Below are 7,740 nucleotides of genomic sequence, written 5' to 3'. Positions count from 1 at the left end.
TCAGTTACCACAACAGTCTAATAGAAATTTTCCCAGATTTTGTCTCTTGTCTGTATTGTAATGAAGGCAGAGTTTTCAGTTTCAATGTGAAAGCCCTGAAATCGTCAAGTAAAGATTAGGCTGCTATCCACCAGCCAGCTATCACCACACGACACTGCTTTCATTTTTTTCTAGATCTAAATCTAGATCTAGATCTAGATTCTAGATCTAGATCTAGATTCTCTAGAACTACTAGATCTACTACTGCTTCCTAATAATGCTAACCTAGATCTAGATCTAGGTCTACCTACTTTGCTACATAATACTCATACTGACCTCTTCTGTATAGATTGCATCTCTTTTGGGAGGAGACAAGGAGGTAGAGACAGAAAAGGATGTTATATGTTGTCATGGCGAGATTTTTTTTTTTACTTGGCATCATTGATTGATGTTCTGATCAATTCTAGTCTAGATCTAGATCTAGATCTAGATTTAGATCTAGATTTCAACTACGATTAAATTTTCTTCAAGAATTTAAAATTAAAAAGCAGTTTAGTTTAGCTTCTCTTCGTTTTAAAAAATTGAAATGGAGATTCCACCAACCCAAGCTGTTGAATTAAACTAGCAGTGTAGTGTTATGTTTTTATTTATATTGTAATTGTAATAGATCTTATTCTAGAATCTAGATCTATATATATATTATAGGCCTATAGGAATCTTGATTCTAGTATGCCTAGAATCTAGATTAGTTAGAATGATTTATTCCGAAAATGTGATACAGGGGAAGGAGCAGAACCAGTCAGTTCCGTTACTGGTTCAATTTCAAATTGAATTCAATGGAGTGACGTTAAGATTGTAATCTAATAGGCCTATAGGAATCTTGATTCTAGTATGCCTAGAATCTAGATTAGTTAAAATGATTTATTCCGAAAATGTGAAACAGGGGAAGGAGCAAAACCAGTCAGTTCGGTTACTGGTTCAATTTCAAATTGAATTCAATGGAGTGACGTTAAGATTTTAATCTTACTGCTGGAAGACCTAGTCTAGACGAGAGACTGTGCACATAGGAGACTGCCATTGTCTAGCTATATATTGAAAAGTTTTTGTTCTTTATTTTTTTATTTTTTTGGAAAAGTATCTCTGAAATTCATGAAAATAGATTGGCCAAAACTTACCAGAAATGCATGTTTCTAACTGACCCTACCCCACCCCCATTTGTTGTTTTGTTAAGTAGACATTTTTTTTTGTCCTTGAAAACTTTGTTTTTCGGCTGAAAATATATTCAGAATTGCAAGACTAAACGAATGTTCATGGTTTTTTTTATATTTCTGAATTGTTTTTTTTTCCTTTAAAATCTAAAGGAAAGAAAAACACTTTAAAGTCTTTTTCTTGTTTTGTGTGAACACTTGTAAATTGTGTTGTGGGTAAGAAATGTATTCGAAAAGAATTATGAAAGTGGTAAGAAGGCAGTATGGTTCATGATAATCTGATGTTCTTTAAAAAAGAAAAGCTATTGTAAAGAACAAACGTATGATTTTTTTTTTTTTATTGTGAGGAAATCACATTTTGTATAGCTTCATTGTTAATCAGTTTAGTCTCACCACCTTTCTATTGGAAATACAGTCAAACCTATGTAAGACGGCCACCCATTGTCAAGGAGAAAAGTGGCCGTCTTAGGCAGGACTAATCAAGATGAAGAAAACAAACCATTCCCATCTGAGGTCCCAATGGAAAGTAACCGCATTGTTTTTTTTGTTGTTGTTGTTGTTGGGCTGTATTTTGTTTGCAATTTTTATTTTGTCGCTGATTTTGCGCAAGGGTGACAATAAAATTAAATGTATCAGACAAGGAAGACCGAGTGCCTTTTTAGAACAAACACATGGGTCTCCACCACTCGGAGAACGAGCAACGCTTCTGTCGCAAGTTCATGTTGACTTCCTTTGTTACTTTGTTACAGACTGGGTAAACAGTGACCACTCATCTCACTTACAATTTGTGTACAAGTTCTGGGCGGGGCTTATGGGTTATGAGGGATCACACGCTTACCTCACCAGCAGGTGAAAATTGGTACATGTACCTATTGGTCAACAGTGGGAGGGGCCTACGCAATATGATCGGTTGGAGGGACTACCTAACAACAGCGAAAGGGTATTGAATTATGATGGCTCGCCCACAACGCCAGGGGCCAATGCACAATTTATGACAAAACGTAATGGGGTCACTAAGGTGGCCGTCTAAGACAGGTGTTTTTGCTTAGTGTGATAGGGGTTGTGTGTTAAAATATCGTGGCCGCAGCCGCGTTGGACAGGTGCTCGTTTTACACAGTTAAATTATATAGAAAAAACGCAAGGGGGGGGAAATGGAAAGTGTCCGTTTGTACAGGTGGCCGTCTTATAGAGGTGGCCGTCAGGGCTGGTTTGACTGTAATTTTGTGAGAATTTTCAAAAGATGTCTTTGCTTCCCTCTTGAAGTTGTATTAAAGGTAGAACATTGACCCTCACTTCCCCCCACCCCCCTTTCCAGTGTACCTTAAAATTTATTCTATTTTTATTTACCTGCCTACTTTCTCAAACTTTCTGTTTCAAACTTCCTGCTCTACAGTCCTGAGTCATTGCCGTTTTGCATGAGTGTACTTTCTTTGCCTTTTAATGTTTGTGTTTTTCATCTTTGAATTTAAAAAAAAGACCTCTGCCTCTGTTTATTGTGGAAGATCAGATTCCTAGGAGGAGCGGGGTTTTTCCCATAACTGAAGCTGAAAAATTGCCTGTTGTTATCTGCACTCATGTAACCCCAAAAGTCACTTTTAAGACAGGAACAGGATGTTATAGTAGGCTATGATTGCAGAATGTAGCATTCTCCCCCCCCCCCTCCCCCTCCTTTTTCCCAAGCCATTCAAAGCAGGATTCTGGTGTTCTATTGTGTGAAAATGGCATTTTGACATCATGTAAAATGGGGGTAGGGGAGGGGGGAAAGACCATTGTCCAATCGGAAAAGGGTACCAAAGTTGGAACCTGTTGCATGAAGCTTTTATAAGAACCGAGTGAACGTTCACAGGTACATCTAACTCCCGCCTATAGTTATAAATGCTGCGTGCACCAAATAGACCACAATATTGCAGGACAATTACTTATTGCCGGGGGAGGGGGAGGAGGGGTTACGTGATTCACCCTGTGCGTGTTTGGGAGGGGGAGGGGAGGAATCTCTCTCTGACTCATGAATGAGGAGAGAGCGAGAGAGACTACGGTAGTGCAGGAATGTGGACCACCGGCTTTTGGGCTCCCGGCGGTCGGGTGTGGTGGGGCGGTGTTTGGGCTCTGGTTCAGGGTCGGGGTGTGTGACTTGTGGGCCGAGACTGTCGGCGCTTGATGGGGGCGTTTGTGTGTGTGTGCGTGCACGCGTTTGTATGTGGGTATCGGCTTGAAAGACGTCTTGTTGAAGGTGTTTTTGACCACCTACTAGACATATGTGGTCTCCGTCATTATCTTGGAAGGAAGATTTGTCGGTGTTTTTAACCCTGCACTAGACATAATGCGATCTCGACTATATTATTGTGGGGGAAAGTACGGGATTTGTGTTCTTTAAAATCGTGAATAGTGCTTCGATTAGAATTTAAAGATCCGAATGCCAGTGGTTTGTTTCTGAAAGATCTTCTTGTAAATGTCGAGAGGTCAGATAATCGTTGTTTTAAGCCTGGGATGCGCTCAGTATCTGGGGCACGGACATTTAAAAGATTAGCTGGAGTGATACGTCAGAAGAAAAGCTTCTCTGTGTTGTGGGGCGTCTCGCTGATGAGAGCTGAGATAGTGAGAGGGGGTGGGGGTGGGGTGTTGTTTGGGTATTGTTACATGGCTTTTTTCCTGACATTTCTATTGTTCCTGTCATTGTGGCATGTGATTGTTTTCAGAAAGTGATTATCTCCTGCCGTGTTTTAGTTGAAGTTAAATGACAGATTGTTCAAATAGATGTAATAACACAGAGGGATTCGTTTTGAATGTGAAAAAAATACTTTGACTGATTTTATTGAAACCCTGTACTCGAGATTGGACTAAAGGGGTGCGGTGGGGGCGGTGCTTGATGAATTCGCTCTTCTGTGAATGCCTTTTGTTTATTGATCTTCTCATAGTCATTGCAGGAGGTTAATGGGTGCTCCGGGGTGGTCTGCTCCTCTCGTCATTTTTTTTTTTCGTTGTGACTGTTGTCGTAATCCGTGTCTGGTGAAGTGTGATGTCGGTTGTTGTAGTTCTGGTTCGCGCGGTCGTGTACTATACTTACTACGTCTGAGCTCTCGGCTCGTAATCCGCATGTAATGCCAATGTAGTGTGTCGGGCTTGACGCATTTCTCTTTGGATAGCGATTTGTTCACCTGCTGGGTTGCTGTTGTTGTTTTGGTCTATAAAAGAGAGGGTTGAAAGGTTGGGGGCGGGAGGGGCGGTGATAAGGCCGATCATGTTATGGACAGAAACACGGTGATGCGGAAGTGTGTGGGGGTATTTGTGTGTGTGTGGGGGGGGTCACTGCAAGCTGTAACGGGTGGTGGTTTTGTGGAAAGGGTGCGGGATAACATTAAAAAGAGATTTAGGCTTAAGTTTTATCAACCTTCACTGGTGATTGTCCCCTGCGAGAGAGGGAGGGCGATGTTACCAGTTTCAAACTTTAAAAGTGGAGGCGTCGGGTGTCGAGCGACTGATAATAAAATGATAGCAGCAGGGAGAGGAAGGGTGATCCGGGGCTGAGACCAGATTGCGCTGTGCTATTTATAATACGTTATACATTAAACAAACCCGGCGTCTGTAGTGTAATGATTAGACTCTTGGCCTTCTGCTTCTACCAAGAAGGCGCGGGTTTGATTTTCTTGTGGGACAGATGTTTTAGCGAGTATCCGTCCTGGTTTAGGGATGGATGTAGTATTCCTGCGGTGACCCTGAAGAGCAAGTCCAACCGGACTGTCGCCCGTGTGATTTAAATTGCCTAAATTTTTCCATGTAAGAAAGGAAGAAAGAATATGTGTTTTTGGGGGTGGGGGTAGAGTTGTCCATCGTTTTCGAAAATAGTCGTCTTGGTACTTCTAACACTCTGTTCAGTGTCCGTGTCCTCCCTGTAAGGATCAACATATAAATGGTAGCTCCAGATGCAAACTGAATGCTTCTTGGAATCAGTTACAGGTTGTAGTTTATCGCGTTTTGGCACCATGAGTACTCTTTCACACGAGCGAAATGCAAATGCACAACTCTTTGAGGGAGATTCAGTGCTGTAAAATTAACTTAATTAAAATACAGTCCGTAATCTTTTCCGGCTTGCGAAGTCTTTTTGCGGTTTTGATTAGTTTGAGGACCACGTATTGCGATTAATTGTACTATTTAAATTAGGTATGCCAGCATGTTCAGAATACAAAGCTTGCGGGAATGGGTAATTGAGGGGGTGGGGTGTAGCTTTGAGTAGTTTCCCTTGCCGTTAGTGATGTGCCAATGGTGAACTCTGAGTGCATGTACATTTGGTAGGCGTACGTTGCACTATTGTTTACAGAAAGAAGACGTGGGCACACAGCCTGGGGTGGTGTCGATAGTGACTTTCTCCGGTGACGCATCCATTCAGCGGGCTGGTCGCTCGCTCCTTTAAGCAAACTTTTAAAATTTAAATGAGTTTTTATCCCGATGGTTTGTGGCAAGTCACTCTTACGCGGTTCTCCGTTTTTTCGAGGGCTTCACAGTTTAGGGCACTTACATTTTGTAAGTTGCGGCACCAGACCGGAAACGCCTCTGTAGGGTGCGCCGTTTGCTCTGTCAGTATCCTGCTGGGCCATGGTCGGGTTGTTCCAAGATCGAATACCACTGTAGGACTGTCTTGATGTTGGTTGTTTAGGCAGTTAAGTCTAAGGCTCCCCACCCACTGTGTGTATCCAGAGAGGTGTATCGCCTTTTCCCCGTCACTAAAATATGACAGTTGTTTTGTCCGAGTGCTTCTCTTTGCCTCATTCTCAGATGCCCGTGTATTGGTTTTATCACTTTGTCGTGACCTACATGGGACGTGGGCGGTCGGGGTGTGTCCATTACAAGCCCAACATTTTTGCAATTTCTCCGTTTTTTCTGTTTGTTTTGCTTTTTCGTGTCTTAAACGGTCCCTGTGAACAACGTTGGCGTGCTCCCCGTCAACGCTGACAAATTACACAACACTTTGAGATACCATACACTGGCGTCTTTGGTGTAATGGTTTGACTCTTTGGCGTTGCACGTAGAAGACTTGACTTTGATTCCTACTTGAAAAACTTTGGATATCTCAGTATGTCTTCCGATAGTGCTCTTTGACAGGCGGAGTAGAAGTGGCCTGCCTCTTATATATGGTCTAAGTCGTATTAATAGGGATGCCACAATGATCCTAGTTCAAATGTAGGACTTTCCTCGTGATAGCCTTGACAGGTAGATCAAAACATTCTACCTCCCAAATTATTCAAGTTGTTTCAAAGAGGACGTTGGAAATAAAACATTTCGAGTCCTTGAATCATGTAATCTTTCATAGTAGTTGAATCTGGCTATGCTCTGTGTTCTGACACTCTGTTGTCACTAATGTCAGTTGAGAATGAAACAATTACTTGTGTCATAGATTACTTACATCTAACTAATCTTTACAGTGGGTGGATAGAAGGTGCCTTTGGAAGGTCCAACTTCTGTATTATCCTTCTGTTATTTCTGTAGCTTGCCTTTTCTCTGCTCTATGTTGCCGCTGTCGTGTCAATTTCTTTTTTTTTCCCATGAAATATTCTTACTTAAACAGGTACACTGTAGTTCCATTCATGTCATTCAGCAGGTGACTCTGGTTTGAGTCCCGAGAGGGCGTGCATGGCCAGCAATTCAGATCTCTGTCAAAAGTCATCACAATACTCTGGTTGGTTAGAAGGTACCTACCATTGACAGGTCCTACTTCTTCTCTTTCCATCTGTAGTTTCTGTCTGCCTTTTATTTTAATCTGTACTTAATAATCGTTATTGTTTCGGTGTGCTTCTCTTTACTCAAATAAAGAAACAAAAACTGTTACGTTTTATTCTACATTTATGTGGTTGCGTGATCTCCGAGATATGACTCGGGGCCCTTGAATTGCTGTCCAGTGTCACTGCATTTAAATATTATGATGCGATTGCGAGAGACTTATCCTACAGTATACAATGTACACAGTTGAGTGCGATGTGGATGATATGAGATGATGATGATGCTGCTTTTTTGTTGGCAGGCTGATGGTCTGTTTGTTTTGTGTGTGTGGGGTTGTTGTTTTTTTCTCTCCGTCCTGAACTGTTGCTAGCTATTTGATGTGGCCGTTATCAATTCGTGCCCAGCTACTACTTAATTCAGCTCCTTATTAGTTGTTACAGAAACCGTAACAGAGTACAAAGTGTGTGTGCGTGGTGTATGGGGTCGGCAGAGGAGAGGGGGGAGGAGGACATGGTGCATAATTAAGGGTTGCTACCTGTTTTTAAGCGCCTACATCATTCGTTCTCATTGAGTCTCTTTCGAATTCAAGTTCCTTTTTGCAGCTTTGTGAACCGTAGAGGTACCAGGCTCTGTTTTGGCTGAACGCGGGCTTTAACCCCTTACCTTTCGATTATAAGTCGGGTACAAATTAATGTGAAGTTTTTGCCCCCCCCCCCCTTTCTCCCACGCACGCGCGCGCGCACGCACACACACACACACACACACACACACACACACACACACACACACACGCGCGCGCGCGCGCGCGCACGCACAATGTAACGGAGACACACATTCAAAT

General features: G+C 42.3%; 1 protein-coding gene across 1 annotated transcript in view; it reads left to right on the top strand.

Annotated features, from left to right (window-relative positions):
• Positions 1-7,740, top strand: part of LOC101850002 (plastin-1) — a gene marked incomplete in the record, with an annotated part of 71,716 nt that overhangs the window by 448 nt on the left and 63,528 nt on the right.

The sequence above is a fragment of the Aplysia californica genome, unplaced genomic scaffold (assembly GCF_000002075.1).
Source record: "Aplysia californica isolate F4 #8 unplaced genomic scaffold, AplCal3.0 scaffold00173, whole genome shotgun sequence".
NCBI lineage: Eukaryota > Metazoa > Mollusca > Gastropoda > Aplysiida > Aplysiidae > Aplysia > Aplysia californica.
The sequence above is the reverse complement of the archived record's forward strand: the minus strand, read 5'-3'. Positions and strand labels throughout refer to the sequence as shown.